Consider the following 27,407-nt stretch of genomic DNA (forward strand, 5'->3'; position numbering starts at 1 on the left):
GGTCTCAACTCTCCAGGTTTAAGGGATTCTTCCTTCAGCTAAAACATGCATGTGGAACCCAGAGGATGATCCACCATGTGATCGGGAAACGTGTTCAAATGTGTCTCAGTTTTCGTCCCCTGGTACTCGGGTGCAACATTCCAGACGCTTTACTAACACTCTCCCCACTTGGAGAGTCAGTGCCTTTAACCTCCTGTTTGGCCCAGTTGGCAATTTCTGCGGAAAATGAACAGGAATAGGGAGAACCAATGAGAGACTAGCTGGAGGTGTCTGGACGGGTAAATTTAACTCTCATTTCCCACCAAGAAGAGGAATTAACCAAAGGCTCAGCGAGCCATGCCGGAACCACACTAGGGCCTGAAGCAATCCTGCGGTGTTGCGGCCAGCTCACAAGAAAGCGAGTTGAAGAAAGGAGCTCAGGGTCCCTGTAATTCACACACCTGCAGAGTTATAAATGACAGCTATCGTCCAAAAATATATTGAAGTAAGGCTGCCAAGAGGACTTGAAAGCGGGGCAGAATTGCAGGAAACCGATTTCAGGAGGTAGACTGGAATTGCATGTAAAGCATAGGAAAAGAGGCAGAACGTCCACAATGATGCACTTGGCCAAAAAGGGCGTATGCTTTTTTTCCTGAATATATTCAGGAAAAAAAGCATACGCCGTTTTTGGCCAACCAAGCAAGCTTGCAAAGAAATCTGCACTACAATGAAGTCTCACTGCCCCCCGGTCAAAAGGGACATCTGAAAAAAGTGTAAAATCCAGAAAGGCAGGACAGGCCATGGAGAAATGGGAGCCTTCTTATGCTGAAGGGCGGGATGTAAATTGCCAACAGCCACTCTGGAGAAGTGTATGGTGTTTCCTGAAACATCTAAAAAACAAAGCAACAGAGCCTAGGGCACTTCCACTTATGGTCCTATAGCTTAGGGAAATTAAAATCAAAAAGACACAGCCACCCCAAAGTTTGGGACGGCTCTGTTTACAAGAACCTCGTTTACGGTACAAGTTCAATATCGCAGAAAGCGAAAAATGGATAAAGAAATTGTGGTACTAACGTACAATGCAATATCACTCAGCAATGAAATCTCTTTCATAAGGCCCATAGCAGCATAATGAGTGGATTCAGGTACGATGATTCTAAGTGAAATATGTCACACAGAAAAAGAAACATCATAAGATATCACTAATACACGGAACGTAAACTTGGCTACACAGGAACTGAATTACAAAACAGAATAGGGTCTCAAATGTAGAAAACCAACTTATGCTTGCTTAGGGGAAAGGTGAGTTGGGGTGCTGCATAAAACCAGAGATTGAAATTAGCACAGATACCTTTCCATAAGCCAAATATGTAATAGACAAGAGCTACTGCTTGCTCAACGAAGTGGACTCAACACCCCATATTAAACGCCTAAGAATATACTTGACTAGTAAGAATCTTAAAACCTATGGATTTATATGTCTCCGAAAGAGAATCAAGCGTGTGTACAGCGGCATAAACGCAGCAGTGATACGAATGGTGAGGTTCGGTGAGCACATGCAGACCCTTTGAAGTCATATTGCATGGTACCCATTCCATGGGTGTCAACTCTCCAGGTTTAAGGGATTCTTCCTTTAGCTAAAACATGCATGTGGAACCCAGAGGATGATCCACCGTGTGATCGGGAAACGTGTTCAAATGTGTCTCAGTTTTCGTCCCCTGGTACTCGGGTGCAACATTCCAGATGCTTTACTAACACTCTCCCCACTTGGTGAGTCAGTGCCTTTAACCTCCTGTTTGGCCCAGTTTGCAATTTCTGCGGAAAATGAACAGGAATAGGGAGAACCAATGAGAGACTAGCTGGAGGTGTCTGCCCGGGTAAATTTAACTCTCATTTCCCACCAAGAAGAGGAATTAACCAAAGGCTCAGCGAGCCATGCCGGAACCACACTAGGGCCTGAAGCAATCCTGCGGTGTTGCGGCCAGCTCACAAGAAAGCGAGTTGAAGAAAGGAGCTCAGGGGCCCTGTAATTCACACACCTGCAGAGTTCTAAATGACAGCTATCGTCCAAAAATATATTGAAGTAAGGCTGCCAAGAGGACTTGAAAGCGGGGCAGAATTGCAGGAAACCGATTTCAGGAGGTAGACTGGAATTGCATGTAAAGCATAGGAAAAGAGGCAGAACGTCCACAATGATGCACTTGGCCAAAAAGGGCGTATGCGTTTTTTCCTGAATATATTCAGGAAAAAACGCATACGCCCTTTTTGGCCAACCAAGCAAGCTTGCAAAGGAAATCTGCACTACAATGAAGTCTCACTGCCCCCCGGTCAAAAGGGCCATCTGAAAAAAGTGTAAAATCCAGAAAGGCAGGACAGGCCATGGAGAACTGGGAGCCTTGTTATGCTGATGGGCGGGATGTAAATTGCCAACAGCCACTCTGGAGAAGTGTATGGTGTTTCCTGAAACATCTAAAAAACAAAGCAACAGAGCCTAGGGCACTTCCACTTATGGTCCTATAGCTTAGGGAAATTAAAATAAAGACACAGCCACCCCAAAGTTTGGGACAGCTCTGTTTACAAGAACCTCGTTTACGGTACAAGTTCAATATCGCAGAAAGCAAAAAATGGATAAAGAAGTTGTGGTACTTACGTACAATGCAATATCACTCAGCAATGAAATCTATGTCATCAGGCCAGTAGCAGCATAATGAGTAGATTCAGGTACGATGATTCTAAGTGAAATAAGTCACACAGAAAAAGAAACATCATAAGATATCACTAATACACGGAATGTAAACTTGGCTACACAGGAACTGAATTACAAAACAGAATAGGGTCTCAAATGTAGAAAACCAACTTATGCTTGCTTAAGGGGAAAGGTGAGTTGTGGTGCTGCATAAAACCAGAGATTGAAATTAGCACAGATACTTTTCCATAAGCCAAATATGTAATAGACAAGAGCTACTGCTTGGTCAACGAAGTGGACTCAACACCCCATATTAAACGCCTAAGAATATACCTGACTAGTAAGAATCTTAAAACCTATGGATTTATATGTCTCCGAAAGAGATTCAAGCGTGTGTACAGCGGCATAAACGCAGCAGTGATAGGATTGGTGAGGTTCGGTGAGCAATGCAGACCCTTTGAAGTCGTATTGCATGGTACCCATTCCATGGGTCTCAACTCTCCAGGTTTAAGGGATTCTTCCTTCAGCTAAAACATGCATGTGGAACCCAGAGGATGATCCACCGTGTGATCGGGAAACGTGTTCAAATGTGTCTCAGTTTTCGTCCCCTGGTACTCGGGTGCAACATTCCAGACGCTTTACTAACACTCTCCCCACTTGGAGAGTCAGTGCCTTTAACCTCCTGTTTGGCCCAGTTGGCAATTTCTGCGGAAAATGAACAGGAATAGGGAGAACCAATGAGAGACTAGCTGGAGGTGTCTGGACGGGTAAATTTAACTCTCATTTCCCACCAAGAAGAGGAATTAACCAAAGGCTCAGCGAGCCATGCCGGAACCACACTAGGGCCTGAAGCAATCCTGCGGTGTTGCGGCCAGCTCACAAGAAAGTGAGTTGAAGAAAGGAGCTCAGGGGCCCTGTAATTCACACACCTGCAGAGTTATAAATGACAGCTATCGTCCAAAAATATATTGAAGTAAGGCTGCCAAGAGGACTTGAAAGCGGGGCAGAATTGCAGGAAACCGATTTCAGGAGGTAGACTGGAATTGCATGTAAAGCATAGGAAAAGAGGCAGAACGTCCACAATGATGCACTTGGCCAAAAAGGGCGTATGCTTTTTTTCCTGAATATATTCAGGAAAAAAAGCATACGCCCTTTTTGGCCAACCAAGCAAGCTTGCAAAGAAATCTGCACTACAATGAAGTCTCACTGCCCCCCGGTCAAAAGGGACATCTGAAAAAAGTGTAAAATCCAGAAAGGCAGGACAGGCCATGGAGAACTGGGAGCCTTCTTATGCTGATGGGCGGGATGTAAATTGCCAACAGCCACTCTGGAGAAGTGTATGGTGTTTCCTGAAACATCTGAAAAACAAAGCAACAGAGCCTAGGGCACTTCCACTTATGGTCCTATAGCTTAGGGAAATTAAAATCAAAAAGACACAGCCACCCCAAAGTTTGGGACGGCTCTGTTTACAAGAACCTCGTTTACGGTACAAGTTCAATATCGCAGAAAGCGAAAAATGGATAAAGAAGTTGTGGTACTAACGTACAATGCAATATCACTCAGCAATGAAATCTCTTTCATAAGGCCCATAGCAGCATAATGAGTGGATTCAGGTACGATGATTCTAAGTGAAATATGTCACACAGAAAAAGAAACATCATAAGATATCACTAATACACGGAATGTAAACTTGGCTACACAGGAACTGAATTACAAAACAGAATAGGGTCTCAAATGTAGAAAACCAACTTATGCTTGCTTAAGGGGAAAGGTGAGTTGGGGTGCTGCATAAAACCAGAGATTGAAATTAGCACAGATACCTTTCCATAAGCCAAATATGTAATAGACAAGAGCTACTGCTTGCTCAACGAAGTGGACTCAACACCCCATATTAAACGCCTAAGAATATACTTGACTAGTAAGAATCTTAAAACCTATGGTTTTATATGTCTCCGAAAGAGAATCAAGCGTGTGTACAGCGGCATAAACGCAGCAGTGATACGATTGGTGAGGTTCGGTGAGCACATGCAGACCCTTTGAAGTCATATTGCATGGTACCCATTCCATGGTTCTCAACTCTCCAGGTTTAAGGGATTCTTCCTTCAGCTAAAACATGCATGTGGAACCCAGAGGATGATCCACCGTGTGATCGGGAAACGTGTTCAAATATGTCTCAGTTTTTGTCCCCTCGTACTCGGGTGCAACATTCCAGACGCTTTACTAACACTCTCCCCACTTGGAGAGTCAGTGCCTTTAACCTCCTGTTTGGCCCAGTTTGCAATTTCTGCAGAAAAGGAACAGGAATAGGGAGAACCAATGAGAGACTAGCTGGAGGTGTCTGCCCGGGTAAATTTAACTCTCATTTCCCACCAAGAAGAGGAATTAACCAAAGGCTCAGCGAGCCATGCCGGAACCACACTAGGGCCTGAAGCAATCCTGCAGTGTTGCGGCCAGCTCACAAGAAAGCGAGTTGAAGAAAGGAGCTCAGGGGCCCTGTAATTCACACACCTGCAGAGTTGTAAATGACAGCTATCGTCCAAAAATATATTGAAGTAAGGCTGCCAAGAGGACTTGAAAGCGGGGCAGAATTGCAGGAAACCGATTTCAGGAGGTAGACTGGAATTGCATGTAAAGCATAGGAAAAGAGGCAGAACGTCCACAATGATGCACTTGGCCAAAAAGGGCGTATGCGTTTTTTCCTGAATATATTCAGGAAATAACGCATACGCCCTTTTTGGCCAACCAAGCAAGCTTGCAAAGGAAATCTGCACTACAATGAAGTCTCACTGCCCCCCGGTCAAAAGGGCATTCTGAAAAAAGTGTAAAATCCAGAAAGGCAGGACAGACCATGGAGAACTGGGAGCCTTGTTATGCTGATGGGCGTGATGCAAATTGCCAACAGCCACTCTGGAGAAGTGTATGGTGTTTCCTGAAACATCTAAAAAACAAAGCAACAGAGCCTAGGCTACTTCCACTTATGGTCCTATAGCTTAGGGAAATTAAAATAAAGACACAGCCACCCCAAAGTTTGGGACGGCTCTGTTTACAAGAACCTCGTTTACGGTACAAGTTCAATATCGCAGAAAGCGAAAAATGGATAAAGAAGTTGTGGTCCTTACGTACAATGCAATATCACTCAGCAATTAAATCTATGTCATCAGACCAGTAGCAGCATAATGAGTGGATTCAGGTACGATGATTCTAAGTGAAATATGTCACACAGAAAAAGAAACATCATAAGATATCACTAATACACGGAAGGTAAACTTGGCTACACAGGAACTGAATTACAAAACAGAATAGGGTCTCAAATGTAGAAAACCAACTTATGCTTGCTTAAGGGGAAAGGTGAGTTGGGGTGCTGCATAAAACCAGAGATTGAAATTAACACAGATACCTTTCCATAAGCTAAATATGTAATAGACACGAGCTACTCCTTGCTCAACGATGTGGACTCAACACCCCATATTAAACGCCTAAGAATATACCTGACTAGTAAGAATCTTAAAACCAATGGATTTATATGTCTCCGAAAGAGAATCAAACGTGTGTACAGTGGCATAAACGCAGCAGTGATAGGATTGGTGAGGTTCGGTGAGCAAATGCAGACCCTGTGAAGTTATATTGCATGGTACCCATTCCATGGGTCTCAACTCTCCAGGTTTAAGGGATTCTTCCTTCAGCTAAAACATGCATGTGGAACCCAGAGTATGTTCCACTGTGTGATCGGGAAACGTGTTCAAATGTGTCTCAGTTTTCGTCCCCTGGTACTCGGGTGCAACATTCCAGACGCTTTACTAACACTCTCCCCAATTGGAGAGTCAGTGCCTTTAACCTGCTGTTGGGCCCAGTTTGCAATTTCTGCGGAAAATGAACAGGAATAGGGAGAACCAATGAGAGACTAGCTGGAGGTGTCTGGACGGGCAAATTTAACTCTCATTTCCCACCAGGAAGAGGAATTAACCAAAGGCTCAGCGAGCCATGCCAGAACCACACTAGGGCCTGAAGCAATCCTGCGGAGTTGCGGCCAGCTCACAAGAAAGCGAGTTGAAGAAAGGAGCTCAGGGGCACTGTAATTCACAAACCTGCAGAGTTATAAATGACAGCTATCGTCCAAAAATATATTGAAGTAAGGCTGCCAAGAGGACTTGAAAGCGGGGCAGAATTGCAGGAAACCGATTTCAGGAGGTAGACTGGAATTGCATGTAAAGCATAGGAAAAGAGGCAGAACGTCCACAATGATGCACTTGGCCAAAAAGGGCGTATGCGTTTTTTCCTGAATATATTCAGGAAAAAACGCATACGCCCTTTTTGGCCAACCAAGCAAGCTTGCAAAGGAAATCTGCACTACAATGAAGTCTCACTGCCCCCCGGTCTAAAGGGCCATCTGAAAAAAGTGTAAAATCCAGAAAGGCAGGACAGGCCATGGAGAACTGGGAGCCTTCTTATGCTGATGGGCGGGATGTAAATTACCAACAGCCAACCTGCAAAAGCGTATGGTGTTTCCTGAAACATCTAAAAAACAAAGCAACAGAGCCTAAGGCACTTCCACTTATGGTCCTATAGATTAGGGAAATTAAAATCAAAAAGACACAGCCACCCCAATGTTTGGGAAGGCTCTGTTTACAAGAACCTCGTTTACGGTACAAGTTCAATATCGCAGAAAGCGAAAAATGGATAAAGAAGTTGTGGTACTTACGTACAATGCAATATCACTCAGCAATGAAATCTATGTCATCAGGCCAGTAGCAGCATAATGAGTGGATTCAGGTACGATGATTCTAAGTGAAATAATTCACACAGAAAAAGAAACATCGTAAGATATCACTAATACACGGAATGTAAGCTTGGCTACACAGGAACTGAATTACAAAACAGAACAGGGTCTCAAATGTAGAAAACCAACTTATGCTTGCTTAAGGGGAAAGGTGAGTTGGGGTGCTGCATAAAACCAGAGATTGAAATTAACACAGATACCTTTCTATAAGACAAATATGTAATAGACCAGAGCTACTCCTTGCTCAACGAAGTGGACTCAACACCCCATATTAAACGCCTAAGAATATACCTGACTAGTAAGAATCTTAAAACCTATGGATTTATATGTCTCTAAAGAGAATCAAGCGTGTGTACAGTGGCATAAACGCAGCAGTGAAAGGATTGGTGAGGTTCGGTGAGCAAATGAAGACCGTTTGAAATCATATTGCATGGTACCCCTTCCATGGTTCTCAACTCTCTAGGTTTAAGGGATTCTTCCTTCAGCTAAAACATGCATGTGGAACCCAGAGTATGATCCAACGTGTGATCGGGAAACGTGTTCAAATGTGTCTCAGTTTTCGTCCCCTGGTACTCGGGTGCAACATTCCAGACGCTTTACTAACACTCTCCCCACTTGGAGAGTCAGTGCCTTTAACCTCCTGTTTGGCCCAGTTTGCAATTTCTGCGGAAAATGAACAGGAATAGGGAGAACCAATGAGAGACTAGCTGGAGGTGTCTGGACGGGCAAATTTAACTCTCATTTCCCACCAGGAAGAGGAATTAACCAAAGGCTCAGCGAGCCATGCCGGAACCACACTAGGGCCTGAAGCAATCCTGCGGTGTTGCGGCCAGCTCACAAGAAAGCGAGTTGAAGAAAGGAGCTCAGGGGCACTGTAATTCACAAACCTGCAGAGTTATAAATGACAGCTATCGTCCAAAAATATATTGAAGTAAGGCTGCCAAGAGGACTTGAAAGCGGGGAAGAATTGCAGGAAACCGATTTCAGGAGGTAGACTGGAATTGCATGTAAAGCATAGGAAAAGAGGCAGAACGTCCACAATGATGCACTTGGCCAAAAAGGGCGTATGCGTTTTTTCCTGAATATATTCAGGAAAAAACGCATACGCACTTTTTGGCCAACCAAGCAAGCTTGCAAAGGATATCTGCACTACAATGAAGTCTCACTGCCCCCCTGTCAAAAGGGCCATCTGAAAAAAGTGTAAAATCCTGAAAGGCAGGACAGGCCATGGAGAACTGGGAGCCTTGTTATGCTGAGGGGCGGGATGTAAATTGCCAAGAACCACTCTGGAGAAGTGTATGGTGTTTCCTGAAACATCTAAAAAACAAAGAAACAGAGCCTAGGGCACATCTACTTATGGTCCTATAGCTTAGGGAAATTAAAATCAAAAAGAAACAGCCACCCCAAAGTTTGGGACGGCTCTGTTTACAAGAACCTCGTTTACGGTACAAGTTCAATATCGCAGAAAGCGAAAAATGGATAAAGAAGTTGTGGTCCTTACGTACAATGCAATATCACTCAGCAATTAAATCTATGTCATCAGGCCAGTAGCAGCATAATGAGTGGATTCAGGTACGATGATTCTAAGTGAAATAAGTCACACAGAAAAAGAAACATCATAAGATATCACTAATACACGGAAGGTAAACTTGGCTACACAGGAACTGAATTACAAAACAGAATAGGGTCTCAAATGTAGAAAACCAACTTATGCTTGCTTAAGGGGAAAGGTGAGTTGGGGTGCTGCATAAAACCAGAGATTGAAATTAACACAGATACCTTTCCATAAGCTAAATATGTAATAGACAAGAGCTACTCCTTGCTCAACGATGTGGACTCAACACCCCATATTAAACGCCTAAGAATATACCTGACTAGTAAGAATCTTAAAACCAATGGATTTATATGTCTCCGAAAGAGAATCAAGCGTGTGTACAGTGGCATAAACGCAGCAGTGATAGGATTGGTGAGGTTCGGTGAGCAAATGCAGACCCTGTGAAGTTATATTGCATGGTACCCATTCCATGGGTCTCAACTCTCCAGGTTTAAGGGATTCTTCCTTCAGCTAAAACATGCATGTGGAACCCAGAGTATGTTCCACTGTGTGATCGGGAAACGTGTTCAAATGTGTCTCAGTTTTCGTCCCCTGGTACTCGGGTGCAACATTCCAGACGCTTTACTAACACTCTCCCCAATTGGAGAGTCAGTGCCTTTAACCTGCTGTTGGGCCCAGTTTGCAATTTCTGCGGAAAATGAACAGGAATAGGGAGAACCAATGAGAGACTAGCTGGAGGTGTCTGGACGGGCAAATTTAACTCTCATTTCCCACCAGGAAGAGGAATTAACCAAAGGCTCAGCGAGCCATGCCAGAACCACACTAGGGCCTGAAGCAATCCTGCGGAGTTGCGGCCAGCTCACAAGAAAGCGAGTTGAAGAAAGGAGCTCAGGGGCACTGTAATTCACAAACCTGCAGAGTTATAAATGACAGCTATCGTCCAAAAATATATTGAAGTAAGGCTGCCAAGAGGACTTGAAAGCGGGGCAGAATTGCAGGAAACCGATTTCAGGAGGTAGACTGGAATTGCATGTAAAGCATAGGAAAAGAGGCAGAACGTCCACAATGATGCACTTGGCCAAAAAGGGCGTATGCGTTTTTTCCTGAATATATTCAGGAAAAAACGCATACGCCCTTTTTGGCCAACCAAGCAAGCTTGCAAAGGAAATCTGCACTACAATGAAGTCTCACTGCCCCCCGGTCTAAAGGGCCATCTGAAAAAAGTGTAAAATCCAGAAAGGCAGGACAGGCCATGGAGAACTGGGAGCCTTCTTATGCTGATGGGCGGGATGTAAATTACCAACAGCCAACCTGCAAAAGCGTATGGTGTTTCCTGAAACATCTAAAAAACAAAGCAACAGAGCCTAAGGCACTTCCACTTATGGTCCTATAGATTAGGGAAATTAAAATCAAAAAGACACAGCCACCCCAATGTTTGGGAAGGCTCTGTTTACAAGAACCTCGTTTACGGTACAAGTTCAATATCGCAGAAAGCGAAAAATGGATAAAGAAGTTGTGGTACTTACGTACAATGCAATATCACTCAGCAATGAAATCTATGTCATCAGGCCAGTAGCAGCATAATGAGTGGATTCAGGTACGATGATTCTAAGTGAAATAAGTCACACAGAAAAAGAAACATCATAAGATATCACTAATACACGGAATGTAAACTTGGCTACACAGGAACTGAATTACAAAACAGAATAGGGTCTCAAATGTAGAAAACCAACATATGCTTGCTTAAGGGGAAAGGTGAGTAGGGGTGCTGCATAATACCAGAGATTGAAATTAGCACAGATACCTTTCCATAAGCTAAATATGTAATAGACAAGAGCTACTGCTTGCTCAACGAAGTGGACTCAACACCCCATATTAAACGCCTAAGAATATACCTGACTAGTAAGAATTTTAAAAAACCTATGGATTTATATGTCTCCGAAAGAGAATCAAGCGTGTGTACAGCGGCATAAACGCAGCAGAGAAAGGATTGGTGAGGTTCGGTGAGCAAATGCAGACCCTTTGAAGTCATATTGCATGGTACCCATTCCATGGTTCTCAACTCTCCAGGTTTAAGGGATTCTTCCTTCAGCTAAAACATGCATGTGGAACCCAGAGTATGATCCACCGTGTGATCGGGAAACGTGTTCAAATGTGTCTCAGTTTTCGTCCCCTGGTACTCGGGTGCAACATTCCAGACGCTTTACTAACACTCTCCCCACTTGGAGAGTCAGTGCCTTTAACCTCCTGTTTGGCCCAGTTTGCAATTTCTGCGGAAAATGAACAGGAATAGGGAGAACCAATGAGAAACTAGCTGGAGGTGTCTGGACGGGCAAATTTAACTCTCATTTCCCACCAGGAAGAGGAATTAACCAAAGGCTCAGCGAGCCATGCCGGAACCACACTAGGGCCTGAAGCAATCCTGCGGTGTTGCGGCCAGCTCACAAGAAAGCGAGTTGAAGAAAGGAGCTCAGGGGCACTGTAATTCACAAACCTGCAGAGTTATAAATGACAGCTATCGTCCAAAAATATATTGAAGTAAGGCTGCCAAGAGGACTTGAAAGCGGGGCAGAATTGCAGGAAACCGATTTCAGGAGGTAGACTGGAATTGCATGTAAAGCATAGGAAAAGAGGCAGAACGTCCACAATGATGCACTTGGCCAAAAACGGCGTATGCGTTTTTCCCTGAATATATTCAGGAAAAAACGCATACGCCCTTTTTGGCCAACCAAGCAAGCTTGCAAAGGAAATCTGCACTACAATGAAGTCTCACTGCCCCCCGGTCAAAAGGGCCATCTGAAAAAAGTGTAAAATCCAGAAAGGCAGGACAGGCCATGGAGAACTGGGAGCCTTGTTATGCTGATGGGCGTGATGTAAATTGCCAACAGCCACTCTGGAGAAGTGTATGGTGTTTCCTGAAACATCTAAAAAACAAAGCAACAGAGCCTAGGGCACTTCCACTTATGGTCCTATAGCTTAGGGAAATTAAAATAAAGACACAGCCACCCCAAAGTTTGGGACAGCTCTGTTTACAAGAACCTCGTTTATGGTACAAGTTCAATATCGCAGAAAGCAAAAAATGGATAAAGAAGTTGTGGTACTTACGTACAATGCAATATCACTCAGCAATGAAATCTATGTCATCAGGCCAGTAGCAGCATAATGAGTGGATTCAGGTACGATGATTCTAAGTGAAATAAGTCACACAGAAAAAGAAACATCATAAGATATCACTAATACACGGAATGTAAACTTGGCTACACAGGAACTGAATTACAAAACAGAATAGGGTCTCAAATGTAGAAAACCAACTTATGCTTGCTTAAGGGGAAAGGTGAGTTGGGGTGCTGCATAAAACCAGAGATTGAAATTAGCACAGATACCTTTCCATAAGCCAAATATGTAATAGACAAGAGCTACTGCTTGCTCAACGAAGTGGACTCAACACCCCATATTAAACGCCTAAGAATATACCTGACTAGTAAGAATCTTAAAACCTATGGATTTATATGTCTCTGAAAGAGAATCAAGCGTGTGTACAGCGGCATAAACGCAGCAGTGATAGGATTGGTGAGGTTCGGTGAGCAAATGCAGACCCTTTGAAGTCGTATTGCATGGTACCCATTCCATGGGTCTCAACTCTCCAGGTTTAAGGGATTCTTCCTTCAGCTAAAACATGCATGTGGAACCCAGAGGATGATCCACCGTGTGATCGGGAAACGTGTTCAAATGTGTCTCAGTTTTCGTCCCCTGGTACTCGGGTGCAACATTCCAGACGCTTTACTAACACTCTCCCCACTTGGAGAGTCAGTGCCTTTAACCTCCTGTTTGGCCCAGTTTGCAATTTCTGCGGAAAATGAACAGGAATAGGGAGAACCAATGAGAGACTAGCTGGAGGTGTCTGCCCGGGTAAATTTAACTCTCATTTCCCACCAAGAAGAGGAATTAACCAAAGGCTCAGCGAGCCATGCCGGAACCACACTAGGGCCTGAAGCAATCCTGCGGTGTTGCGGCCAGCTCACAAGAAAGCGAGTTGAAGAAAGGAGCTCAGGGGCCCTGTAATTCACACACCTGCAGAGTTGTAAATGACCGCTATCGTCCAAAAATATATTGAAGTAAGGCTGCCAAGAGGACTTGAAAGCGGGGCAGAATTGCAGGAAACCGATTTCAGGAGGTAGACTGGAATTGCATGTAAAGCATAGGAAAAGAGGCAGAACGTCCACAATGATGCACTTGGCCAAAAAGGGCGTATGCGTTTTTTCCTGAATATATTCAGGTAAAAACGCATACGCCCTTTTTGGCCAACCAAGCAAGCTTGCAAAGGAAATCTGCACTACAATGAAGTCTCACTGCCCCCCGGTCAAAAGGGCCATCTGAAAAAAGTGTAAAATCCAGAAAGGCAGGACAGGCCATGGAGAACTGGGAGCCTTGTTATGCTGATGGGCGTGATGTAAATTGCCAACAGCCACTCTGGAGAAGTGTATGGTGTTTCCTGAAACATCTAAAAAACAAAGCAACAGAGCCTAGGGCACTTCCACTTATGGTCCTATAGCTTAGGGAAATTAAAATCAAAAAGACACAGCCACCCCAAAGTTTGGGACGGCTCTGTTTACAAGAACCTCGTTTCCGGTACAAGTTCAATATCGCAGAAAGCGAAAAATGGATAAAGTAGTTGTGGTACTTACGTACAATGCAATATCACTCAGCAATGAAATCTATGTCATCAGGCCAGTAGCAGCATAATGAGTGGATTCAGGTACGATGATTCTAAGTGAAATATGTCACACAGAAAAAGAAACATCATAAGATATCACTAATACACGGAATGTAAACTTGGCTACACAGGAACTGAATTACAAAACAGAATAGGGTCTCAAATGTAGAAAACCAACTTATGCTTGCTTAAGGGGAAAGGTGAGTTGGGGTGCTGCATAAAACCAGAGATTGAAATTAGCACAGATACCTTTCCATAAGCCAAATATGTAATAGACAAGAGCTACTGCTTGCTCAACGAAGTGGACTCAACACCCCATATTAAACGCCTAAGAATATACTTGACTAGTAAGAATCTTAAAACCTATGGATTTATATGTCTCCGAAAGAGAATCAAGCGTGTGTACAGCGGCATAAACGCAGCAGTGATACGATTGGTGAGGTTCGGTGAGCACATGCAGACCCTTTGAAGTCATATTGCATGGTACCCATTCCATGGGTCTCAACTCTCCAGGTTTAAAGGATTCTTCCTTCAGCTAAAACATGCATGTGGAACCCAGAGGATGATCCACCGTGTGATCGGGAAACGTGTTCAAATGTGTCTCAGTTTTCGTCCCCTGGTACTCGGGTGCAACATTCCAGACGCTTTACTAACACTCTCCCCACTTGGTGAGTCAGTGCCTTTAACCTCCTGTTTGGCCCAGTTTGCAATTTCTGCGGAAAATGAACAGGAATAGGGAGAACCAATGAGAGACCAGCTGGAGGTGTCTGGACGGGTAAATTTAACTCTCATTTCCCACCAAGAAGAGGAATTAACCAAAGGCTCAGCGAGCCATGCCGGAACCACACTAGGGCCTGAAGCAATCCTGCGGTGTTGCGGCCAGCTCACAAGAAAGCAAGTTGAAGAAAGGAGCTCAGGGGCCCTGTAATTCACACACCTGCAGAGTTCTAAATGACAGCTATCGTCCAAAAATATATTGAAGTAAGGCTGCCAAGAGGACTTGAAAGCGGGGCAGAATTGCAGGAAACCGATTTCAGGAGGTAGACTGGAATTGCATGTAAAGCATAGGAAAAGAGGCAGAACGTCCACAATGATGCACTTGGCCAAAAAGGGCGTATGCGTTTTTTCCTGAATATATTCAGGAAAAAACGCATACGCCCTTTTTGGCCAACCAAGCAAGCTTGCAAAGGAAATCTGCACTACAATGAAGTCTCACTGCCCCCCGGTCAAAAGGGCCATCTGAAAAAAGTGTAAAATCCAGAAAGGCAGGACAGACCATGGAGAACTGGGAGCCTTGTTATGCTGATGGGCGTGATGCAAATTGCCAACAGCCACTCTGGAAAAGTGTATGGTGTTTCCTGAAACATCTAAAAAACAAAGCAACAGAGCCTAGGGCACTTCCACTTATGGTCCTATAGCTTAGGGAAATTAAAATCAAAAAGACACATCAACCCAATGTTTGGGACGGCTCTGTTTACAAGAACATTGTTTACGGTACAAGTTCAATATCGCAGAAAGCGAAAAATGGATAAAGAAGTTGTGGTACTTACGTACAATGCAATATCACTCAGCAATGAAATCTCTTTCATAAGGCCCATAGCAGAATAATGAGTGGATTCAGGTACGATGATTCTAAGTGAAATACGTCACACAGAAAAAGAAACATCATAAGATATCACTAATACACGGAATGTAAACTTGGCTACACAGGAACTGAATTACAAAACAGAACAGGGTCTCAAATGTAGAAAACCAACTTATGCTTGCTTTAGGGGAAAGGTGAGTTGGGGTGCTGCATAAAACCAGAGATTGAAATTAGCACAGATACCTTTCCATAAGCCAAATATGTAATAGACAAGAGCTACTGCTTGCTCAACGAAGTGGACTCAACACCCCATATTAAACGCCTAAGAATATACCTGACTAGTAAGAATCTTAAAACCTATGTATTTATATGTCTCCGAAAGAGAATCAAGCATGTGTACAGCGGCATAAACGCAGCAGTGATAGGATTGGTGAGGTTCGGTGAGCAAATGCAGACCCTTTGAAGTCATATTGCATGGTACCCATTCCATGGTTCTCAACTCTCCAGGTTTAAGGGATTCTTCCTTCAGCTAAAACATGCATGTGGAACCCAGAGGATGATCCACCGTGTGATCGGGAAACGTGTTCAAATGTGTCTCAGTTTTCGTCCCCTGGTACTCGGGTGCAACATTCCAGACGCTTTACTAACACTCTCCCCACTTGGAGAGTCAGTGCCTTTAACCTCCTGTTTGGCCCAGTTTGCAATTTCTGCGGAAAATGAACAGGAATAGGGAGAACCAATGAGAGACTAGCTGGAGGTGTCTGGACGGGTAAATTTAACTCTCATTTCCCACCAAGAAGAGGAATTAACCAAAGGCTCAGCGAGCCATGCCGGAACCACACTAGGGCCTGAAGCAATCCTGCGGTGTTGCGGCCAGCTCACAAGAAAGCGAGTTGAAGAAAGGAGCTCAGGGGCCCTGTAACTCACACACCTGCAGAGTTCTAAATGACAGCTATCGTCCAATAATATATTGAAGTAAGGCTGCCAAGAGGACTTGAAAGCGGGGCAGAATTGCAGGAAACCGATTTCAGGAGGTAGACTGGAATTGCATGTAAAGCATAGGAAAAGAGGCAGAACGTCCACAATGATGCACTTGGCCAAAAAGGGAGTATGCGTTTTTTCCTGAATATATTCAGGTAAAAACGCATACGCACTTTTTGGCCAACCAAGCAAGCTTGCAAAGGAAATCTGCACTACAATGAAGTCTCACTGCCCCCCGGTCAAAAGGGCCATCTGAAAAAAGTGTAAAATCCAGAAAGGCAGGACAGGCCATGGAGAACTGGGAGCCTTCTTATGCTGATGGGCGGGATGTAAATTGCCAACAGCCACTCTGGAGAAGTGTATGGTGTTTCCTGAAACATCTAAAAAACAAAGCAACAGAGCCTAGGGCATTTCCACTTATGGTCCTATAGCTTAGGGAAATTAAAATCAAAAAGACACAGCCACCCCAAAGTTTGGGACAGCTCTGTTTACAAGAAGCTCGTTTATGGTACAAGTTCAATATCGCAGAAAGCGAAAAATGGATAAAAAAGTTGTGGTACTAACGTACAATGCAATATCACTCAACAATGAAATCTATGTCATCAGGCCAGTAGCAGCATAATGAGTGGATTCAGGTACGATGATTCTAAGTGAAATAAGTCACACAGAAAAAGAAACATCATAAGATATCACTAATACACGGAATGTAAACTTGGCTACACAGGAACTGAATTACAAAACAGAATAGGGTCTCAAATGCAGAAAACCAACTTATGCTTGCTTAAGGGGAAAGGTGAGTTGGGGTGCTGCATAAAACCAGAGATTGAAATTAGCACAGATACCTTTCCATAAGCCAAATATGTAATAGACAAGAGCTACTGCTTGCTCAACGAAGTGGACTCAACACCCCATAGTAAACGCCTAAGAATATACCTGACTAGTAAGAATCTTAAAACCTATGGATTTATATGTCTCCGAAAGAGAATCAAGCGTGTGTACAGTGGCATAAACGCAGCAGAGAAAGGGTTGGTGATGTTTGGTGAGCAAATGCAGACCCTTTGAAGTCATATTGCATGGTACCCATTCCATGGGTCTCAACTCTCCAGGTTTAAGGGATTCTTCCTTCAGCTAAAACATGCATGTGGAACCCAGAGGATGATCCACCGTGTGATCGGGAAATGTGTTCAAATATGTCTCAGTTTTCGTCCCCTGGTACTCGGGTGCAACATTCCAGACGCTTTACTAACACTCTCCCCACTTGGAGAGTCAGTGCCTTTAACCTCCTGTTTGGCCCAGTTTGCAATTTCTGCAGAAAATGAACAGGAATAGGGAGAACCAATGAGAGACTAGCTGGAGGTGTCTGGACGGGTAAATTTAACTCTCATTTCCCACCAAGAAGAGGAATTAACCAAAGGCTCAGCGAGCCATGCCGGAACCACACTAGGGCCTGAAGCAATCCTGCGGTGTTGCGGCCAGCTCACAAGAAAGCGAGTTGAAGAAAGGAGCTCAGGGGCCCTGTAATTCACACACCTGCAGAGTTCTAAATGACAGCTATCGTCCAAAAATATATTGAAGTAAGGCTGCCAAGAGGACTTGAAAGCGGGGCAGAATTGCAGGAAACCGATTTCAGGAGGTAGACTGGAATTGCATGTAAAGCATAGGAAAAGAGGCAGAACGTCCACAATGATGCACTTGGCCAAAAAGGGCATATGCGTTTTTTCCTGAATATATTCAGGAAAAAACGCATACGCACTTTTTGGCCAACCAAGCAAGCTTGCAAAGGAAATCTGCACTACAATGAAGTCTCACTGCCCCCCGGTCAAAAGGGCCATCTGAAAAAAGTGTAAAATCCAGAAAGGCAGGACAGGCCATGGAGAACTGGGAGCCTTGTTATGCTGATGGGCGTGATGTAAATTGCCAACAGCCACTCTGGAGAAGTGTATGGTGTTTCCTGAAACATCTAAAAAACAAAGCAACAGAGCCTAGGGCACTTCCACTTATGGTCCTATAGCTTAGGGAAATTAAAATCAAAAAGACACAGCCACCCCAAAGTTTGGGACGGCTCTGTTTACAAGAACCTCGTTTACGGTACAAGTTCAATATCGCAGAAAGCGAAAAATAGATAAAGAAGTTGTGGTACTAACGTACAATGCAATATCACTCAGCAATGAAATCTCTTTCATAAGGCCCATAGCAGCATAATGAGTGGATTCAGGTACGATGATTCTAAGTGAAATATGTCACACAGAAAAAGAAACATCATAAGATATCACTAATACACGGAATGTAAACTTGGCTACACAGGAACTGAATTACAAAACAGAATAGGGTCTCAAATGTAGAAAACCAACTTATGCTTGCTTAAGGGGAAAGGTGAGTTGGGGTGCTGCATAAAACCAGAGATTGAAATTAGCACAGATACCTTTCCATAAGCCAAATATGTAATAGACAAGAGCTACTGCTTGCTCAACGAAGTGGACTCAACACCCCATATTAAACGCCTAAGAATATACTTGACTAGTAAGAATCTTAAAACCTATGGATTTATATGTCTCCGAAAGAGAATCAAGCGTGTGTACAGCGGCATAAACGCAGCAGTGATACGATTGGTGAGGTTCGGTGAGCACATGCAGACCCTTTGAAGTCATATTGCATGGTACCCATTCCATGTGTCTCAACTCTCCAGGTTTAAGGGATTCTTCCTTCAGCTAAAACATGCATGTGGAACCCAGAGGATGATCCACCGTGTGATCGGGAAACGTGTTCAAATGTGTCTCAGTTTTCGTCCCCTGGTACTCGGGTGCAACATTCCAGACGCTTTACTAACACTCTCCCCACTTGGTGAGTCAGTGCCTTTAACCTCCTGTTTGGCCCAGTTTGCAATTTCTGCGGAAAATGAACAGGAATAGGGAGAACCAATGAGAGACCAGCTGGAGGTGTCTGGACGGGTAAATTTAACTCTCATTTCCCACCAAGAAGAGGAATTAACCAAAGGCTCAGCGAGCCATGCCGGAACCACACTAGGGCCTGAAGCAATCCTGCGGTGTTGCGGCCAGCTCACAAGAAAGCGAGTTGAAGAAAGGAGCTCAGGGGCCCTGTAATTCACACACCTGCAGAGTTGTAAATGACAGCTATCGTCCAAAAATATATTGAAGTAAGGCTGCCAAGAGGACTTGAAAGCGGGGCAGAATTGCAGGAAACCGATTTCAGGAGGTAGACTGGAATTGCATGTAAAGCATAGGAAAAGAGGCAGAACGTCCACTATGATGCACTTGGCCAAATAGGGCGTATGCGTTTTTTCCTGAATACATTCAGGAAAAAACACATACGCCCTTTTTGGCCAACCAAGAAAGCTTGCAAAGGAAATCTGCACTACAATGAAGTCTCACTGCCCCCCGGTCAAAAGGGCCATCTGAAAAAAGTGTAAAATCCAGAAAAGCAGGACAGGCCATGGAGAACTGGGAGCCTTCTTATGCTGATGGGCGGGATGTAAATTGCCAACAGCCACTCTGGAGAAGTGTATGGTGTTTCCTGAAACATCTAAAAAACAAAGCAACAGAGCCTAGGGCATTTCCACTTATGGTCCTATAGCTTAGGGAAATTAAAATCAAAAAGACACAGCCACCCCAAAGTTTGGGACGGCTCTGTTTACAAGAAGCTCGTTTATAGTACAAGTTCAATATCGCAGAAAGCGAAAAATGGATAAAGAAGTTGTGGTACTTTGGTACAATGCAATATCACTCAACAATGAAATCTATGTCATCAGGCCAGTAGCAGCATAATGAGTGGATTCAGGTACGATGATTCTAAGTGAAATAAGTCACACAGAAAAAGAAACATCATAAGATATCACTAATACACGGAATGTAAACTTGGCTACACAGGAACTGAATTACAAAACAGAATAGGGTCTCAAATGTAGAAAACCAACTTATGCTTGCTTAAGGGGAAAGGTGAGTTGGGGTTCTGCATAAAACCAGAGATTGAAATTAGCACAGATACCTTTCCATAAGCCAAATATGTAATAGACAAGAGCTACTGCTTGCTCAACGAAGTGGACTCAACACCCCATATTAAACGCCTAAGTATATACCTGACTAGTAAGAATCTTAAAACCTATGGATTTATATGTCTCTGAAAGAGAATCAAGCGTGTGTACAGCGGCATAAACGCAGCAGTGATAGGATTGGTGAGGTTCGGTGAGCAAATGCAGACCCTTTGAAGTCGTATTGCATGGTACCCATTCCATGGGTCTCAACTCTCCAGGTTTAAGGGATTCTTCCTTCAGCTAAAACATGCATGTGGAACCCAGAGGATGATCCACCGTGTGATCGGGAAACGTGTTCAAATGTGTCTCAGTTTTCGTCCCCTGGTACTCGGGTGCAACATTCCAGACGCTTTACTAACACTCTCCCCACTTGGAGAGTCAGTGCCTTTAACCTCCTGTTTGGCCCAGTTTGCAATTTCTGCGGAAAATGAACAGGAATAGGGAGAACCAATGAGAGACTAGCTGGAGGTGTCTGCCCGGGTAAATTTAACTCTCATTTCCCACCAAGAAGAGGAATTAACCAAAGGCTCAGCGAGCCATGCCGGAACCACACTAGGGCCTGAAGCAATCCTGCGGTGTTGCGGCCAGCTCACAAGAAAGCGAGTTGAAGAAAGGAGCTCAGGGGCCCTGTAATTCACACACCTGCAGAGTTGTAAATGACAGCTATCGTCCAAAAATATATTGAAGTAAGGCTGCCAAGAGGACTTGAAAGCGGGGCAGAATTGCAGGAAACCGATTTCAGGAGGTAGACTGGAATTGCATGTAAAGCATAGGAAAAGAGGCAGAACGTCCACAATGATGCACTTGGCCAAAAAGGGCGTATGCGTTTTTTCCTGAATATATTCAGGAAAAAACGCATACGCACTTTTTGGCCAACCAAGCAAGCTTGCAAAGGAAATCTGCACTACAATGAAGTCTCACTGCCCCCCGGTCAAAAGGGCCATCTGAAAAAAGTGTAAAATCCAGAAAGTCAGGACAGGCCATGGAGAACTGGGAGCCTTGTTATGCTGATGGGCGTGATGTAAATTGCCAACAGCCACTCTGGAGAAGTGTATGGTGTTTCCTGAAACATCTAAAAAACAAAGCAACAGAGCCTAGGGCACTTCCACTTATGGTCCTATAGCTTAGGGAAATTAAAATCAAAAAGACACAGCCACCCCAAAGTTTGGGACGGCTCTGTTTACAAGAACCTCGTTTACGGTACAAGTTCAATATCGCAGAAAGCGAAAAATAGATAAAGAAGTTGTGGTACTAACGTACAATGCAATATCACTCAGCAATGAAATCTCTTTCATAAGGCCCATAGCAGCATAATGAGTGGATTCAGGTACGATGATTCTAAGTGAAATATGTCACACAGAAAAAGAAACATCATAAGATATCACTAATACACGGAATGTAAACTTGGCTACACAGGAACTGAATTACAAAACAGAATAGGGTCTCAAATGTAGAAAACCAACTTATGCTTGCTTAAGGGGAAAGGTGAGTTGGGGTGCTGCATAAAACCAGAGATTGAAATTAGCACAGATACCTTTCCATAAGCCAAATATGTAATAGACAAGAGCTACTGCTTGCTCAACGAAGTGGACTCAACACCCCATATTAAACGCCTAAGAATATACTTGACTAGTAAGAATCTTAAAACCTATGGATTTATATGTCTCCGAAAGAGAATCAAGCGTGTGTACAGCGGCATAAACGCAGCAGTGATACGATTGGTGAGGTTCGGTGAGCACATGCAGACCCTTTGAAGTCATATTGCATGGTACCCATTCCATGGGTCTCAACTCTCCAGGTTTAAGGGATTCTTCCTTCAGCTAAAACATGCATGTGGAACCCAGAGGATGATCCACCGTGTGATCGGGAAACGTGTTCAAATGTGTCTCAGTTTTCGTCCCCTGGTACTCGGGTGCAACATTCCAGACGCTTTACTAACACTCTCCCCACTTGGTGAGTCAGTGCCTTTAACCTCCTGTTTGGCCCAGTTTGCAATTTCTGCGGAAAATGAACAGGAATAGGGAGAACCAATGAGAGACTAGCTGGAGGTGTCTGGACGGGTAAATTTAACTCTCATTTCCCACCAAGAAGAGGAATTAACCAAAGGCTCAGCGAGCCATGCCGGAACCACACTAGGGCCTGAAGCAATCCTGCGGTGTTGCGGCCAGCTCACAAGAAAGCAAGTTGAAGAAAGGAGCTCAGGGGCCCTGTAATTCACACACCTGCAGAGTTCTAAATGACAGCTATCGTCCAAAAATATATTGAAGTAAGGCTGCCAAGAGGACTTGAAAGCGGGGCAGAATTGCAGGAAACCGATTTCAGGAGGTAGACTGGAATTGCATGTAAAGCATAGGAAAAGAGGCAGAACGTCCACAATGATGCACTTGGCCAAAAAGGGCGTATGCGTTTTTTCCTGAATATATTCAGGAAAAAACGCATACGCCCTTTTTGGCCAACCAAGCAAGCTTGCAAAGGAAATCTGCACTACAATGAAGTCTCACTGCCCCCCGGTCAAAAGGGCCATCTGAAAAAAGTGTAAAATCCAGAAAGGCAGGACAGACCATGGAGAACTGGGAGCCTTGTTATGCTGATGGGCGTGATGCAAATTGCCAACAGCCACTCTGGAAAAGTGTATGGTGTTTCCTGAAACATCTAAAAAACAAAGCAACAGAGCCTAGGGCACTTCCACTTATGGTCCTATAGCTTAGGGAAATTAAAATCAAAAAGACACATCAACCCAATGTTTGGGACGGCTCTGTTTACAAGAACATTGTTTACGGTACAAGTTCAATATCGCAGAAAGCGAAAAATGGATAAAGAAGTTGTGGTACTTACGTACAATGCAATATCACTCAGCAATGAAATCTATGTCAACAGGCCCATAGCAGAATAATGAGTGGATTCAGGTACGATGATTCTAAGTGAAATAAGTCACACAGAAAAAGAAACATCATAAGATATCACTAATACACGGAATGTAAACTTGGCTACACAGGAACTGAATTACAAAACAGAATAGGGTCTCAAATGCAGAAAACCAACTTATGCTTGCTTAAGGGGAAAGGTGAGTTGGGGTGCTGCATAAAACCAGAGATTGAAATTAGCACAGATACCTTTCCATAAGCCAAATATGTAATAGACAAGAGCTACTGCTTGCTCAACGAAGTGGACTCAACACCACATAGTAAACGCCTAAGAATATACCTGACTAGTAAGAATCTTAAAACCTATGGATTTATATGTCTCCGAAAGAGAAGGAAGTGTGTGTACAGTGGCATAAACGCAGCAGAGAAAGGGTTGGTGATGTTCGGTGAGCAAATGCAGACCCTTTGAAGTCATATTGCATGGTACCCATTCCATGGGTCTCAACTCTCCAGGTTTAAGGGATTCTTCCTTCAGCTAAAACATGCATGTGGAACCCAGAGGATGATCCACCGTGTGATCGGGAAATGTGTTCAAATGTGTCTCAGTTTTCGTCCCCTGGTACTCGGGTGCAACATTCCAGACGCTTTACTAACACTCTCCCCACTTGGAGAGTCAGTGCCTTTAACCTCCTGTTTGGCCCAGTTTGCAATTTCTGCAGAAAATGAACAGGAATAGGGAGAACCAATGAGAGACTAGCTGGAGGTGTCTGGACGGGTAAATTTAACTCTCATTTCCCACCAAGAAGAGGAATTAACCAAAGGCTCAGCGAGCCATGCCGGAACCACACTAGGGCCTGAAGCAATCCTGTGGTGTTGCGGCCAGCTCACAAGAAAGCGAGTTGAAGAAAGGAGCTCAGGGGCCCTGTAATTCACACACCTGCAGAGTTGTAAATGACAGCTATCGTCCAAAAATATATTGAAGTAAGGCTGCCAAGAGGACTTGAAAGCGGGGCAGAATTGCAGGAAACCGATTTCAGGAGGTAGACTGGAATTGCATGTAAAGCATAGGAAAAGAGGCAGAACGTCCACTATGATGCACTTGGCCAAATAGGGCGTATGCGTTTTTTCCTGAATACATTCAGGAAAAAACACATACGCCCTTTTTGGCCAACCAAGAAAGCTTGCAAAGGAAATCTGCACTACAATGAAGTCTCACTGCCCCCCGGTCAAAAGGGCCATCTGAAAAAAGTGTAAAATCCAGAAAGGCAGGACAGGCCATGGAGAACTGGGAGCCTTCTTATGCTGATGGGCGGGATGTAAATTGCCAACAGCCACTCTGGAGAAGTGTATGGTGTTTCCTGAAACATCTAAAAAACAAAGCAACAGAGCCTAGGGCATTTCCACTTATGGTCCTATAGCTTAGGGAAATTAAAATCAAAAAGACACAGCCACCCCAAAGTTTGGGACGGCTCTGTTTACAAGAAGCTCGTTTATAGTACAAGTTCAATATCGCAGAAAGCGAAAAATGGATAAAGAAGTTGTGGTACTTTGGTACAATGCAATATCACTCAACAATGAAATCTATGTCATCAGGCCAGTAGCAGCATAATGAGTGGATTCAGGTACGATGATTCTAAGTGAAATATGTCACACAGAAAAAGAAACATCATAAGATATCACTAATACACGGAATGTAAGCTTGGCTACACAGGAACTGAATTACAAAACAGAACAGGGTCTCAAATGTAGAAAACCAACTTATGCTTGCTTAAGGGGAAAGGTGAGTTGGGGTGCTGCAGAAAACCAGAGATTGAAATTAACACAGATACCTTTCCATAAGACAAATATGTAATAGACAAGAGCTACTCCTTGCTCAACGAAGCGGACTCAACACCCCATATTAAACGCCTAAGAATATACCTGACTAGTAAGAATCTTAAAACCTATGGATTTATATGTCTCCGAAAGAGAATCAAGCATGTGTACTGCGGCATAAAGGCAGCAGTGAAAGGATTGCTGAGGTTCGGTGAGCAAATGAAGACAGTTTGTAGTCATATTGCATGGTACCCATTCCATGGTTCTCAACTCTCCAGGTTTAAGGGATTCTTCCTTCAGCTAAAACATGCATGTGGAACCCAGAGTATAATCCACCGTGTGATCGGGAAACGTGTTCAAATGTGTCTCAGTTTTCGTCCCCTGGTACTCGGGTGCAACATTCCAGACGCTTTACTAACACTCTCCCCACTTGGAGAGTCAGTGCCTTTAACCTCCAGTTTGGCCCAGTTTGCAATTTCTGCAGAAAAGGAACAGGAATAGGGAGAACCAATGAGAGACTAGCTGTAGGTGTCTGGACGGGCAAATTTAACTCTCATTTCCCATCAGGAAGAGGAATTAACCAAAGGCTCAGCGAGCCATGCCGGAACCACACTAGGGCCTGAAGCAATCCTGCGTTGTTGTGGCCAGCTCACAAGAAAGCGAGTTGAAGAAAGGAGCTCAGGGGCCCTGTAATTCACACACCTGCAGAGTTCTAAATGACAGCTATCGTCCAAAAATATATTGAAGTAAGGCTGCCAAGAGGACTTGAAAGCGGGGCAGAATTGCAGGAAACCAATTTCAGGAGGTAGACTGGAATTGCATGTAAAGCATAGGAAAAGAGGCAGAACGTCCACAATGATGCACTTGGCCAAAAAGGGCGTATGCGTTTTTTCCTGAATATATTCAGGAAAAAATGCATACGCCCTTTTTGGCCAACCAAGCAAGCTTGCAAAGGAAATCTGCACTACAATGAAGTCTCACTGCTCCCCGGTCAAAAGGGCCATCTGAAAAAAGAGTAAAATCCAGAAAGGCAGGACAGGCCATGGAGAACTGGGAGTTTTGTTATGCCAATGGGCGTGATGTAAATTGCCAACAGCCACTCTGGAGAAGTGTATGGTGTTTCCTGAAACATCTAAAAAACAAAGCAACAGAGCCTAGGGCACTTCCACTTATGGTCCTATAGCTTAGGGAAATTAAAATCAAAAAGACACAGCCACCCCAAAGTTTGGGACGGCTCTGTTTACAAGAACCTCGTTTCCGGTACAAGTTCAATATCGCAGAAAGCGAAAAATGGATAAAGAAGTTGTGGTACTTTGGTACAATGCAATATCACTCAACAATGTAATCTATGTCATCAGGCCAGTAGCTGCATAATGAGTGGATTCAGGTACGATGATTCTAAGTGAAATAAGTCACAGAGAAAAAGAAACATCATAAGATATCACTAATACACGGAATGTAAGCTTGGCTACACAGGAACTGAAATACAAAACAGAATAGGGTCTCAAATGTAGAAAACCAACTTATGCTTGCTTAAGGGGAAAGGTGAGTTGGGGTGCTGCATAAAACCAGAGATTGAAATTAACACAGATACCTTTCCATAAGACAAATATGTAATAGACAAGAGCTACTGCTTGCTCAACGAAGTGGACTCAACACCCCATATTAAACGCCTAAGAATATACCTGACTAGTAAGAATCTTAAAACCTATGTATTTATATGTCTCCGAAAGAGAATCAAGCGTGTGTACAGCGGCATAAACGCAGCAGTGATAGGATTGGTGAGGTTCGGTGAGCAAATGCAGACCCTTTGAAGTCATATTGCATGGTACCCATTCCATGGTTCTCAACTCTCCAGGTTTAAGGGATTCTTCCTTCAGCTAAAACATGCATGTGGAACCCAGAGTATGATCCACCGTGTGATCGGGAAATGTGTTCAAATGTGTCTCAGATTTCGTCCCCTGGTACTCGGGTGCAACATTCCAGACGCTTTACTAACACTCTCCCCACTTGCAGAGTCAGTGCCTTTAATCTGCTGTTGGGCCCAGTTTGTAATTTCGGCGGAAAATGAACAGGAATAGGGAGAACCAATGAGAGACTAGCTGGAGGTGTCTGGATGGGCACATTTAACTCTCATTTCTCACCAGGAAGAGGAATTAACCAAAGGCTCAGCATGCCATGCCAGTATCACACTAGGGCTTGAAGCAATCCTGCAGTGTTGCGGCCAGCTCACAAGAAAGCGAGTTGAAGAAAGGAGCTCAGGGGCACTGTAATTCACAAACCTGCAGAGTTATAAATGACAGGTATCATCCAAAATTATACTGAAGTAAGGCTGCGAAGAGGACTTGAATACGGTGCAGAATTGTTGGAAACCGATTTCAGAAGGTACACGGGAGTTGCTCT

This window comes from Pseudorca crassidens, chromosome 1 (assembly GCF_039906515.1).
Source record: "Pseudorca crassidens isolate mPseCra1 chromosome 1, mPseCra1.hap1, whole genome shotgun sequence".
Taxonomy (NCBI): domain Eukaryota; kingdom Metazoa; phylum Chordata; class Mammalia; order Artiodactyla; family Delphinidae; genus Pseudorca; species Pseudorca crassidens.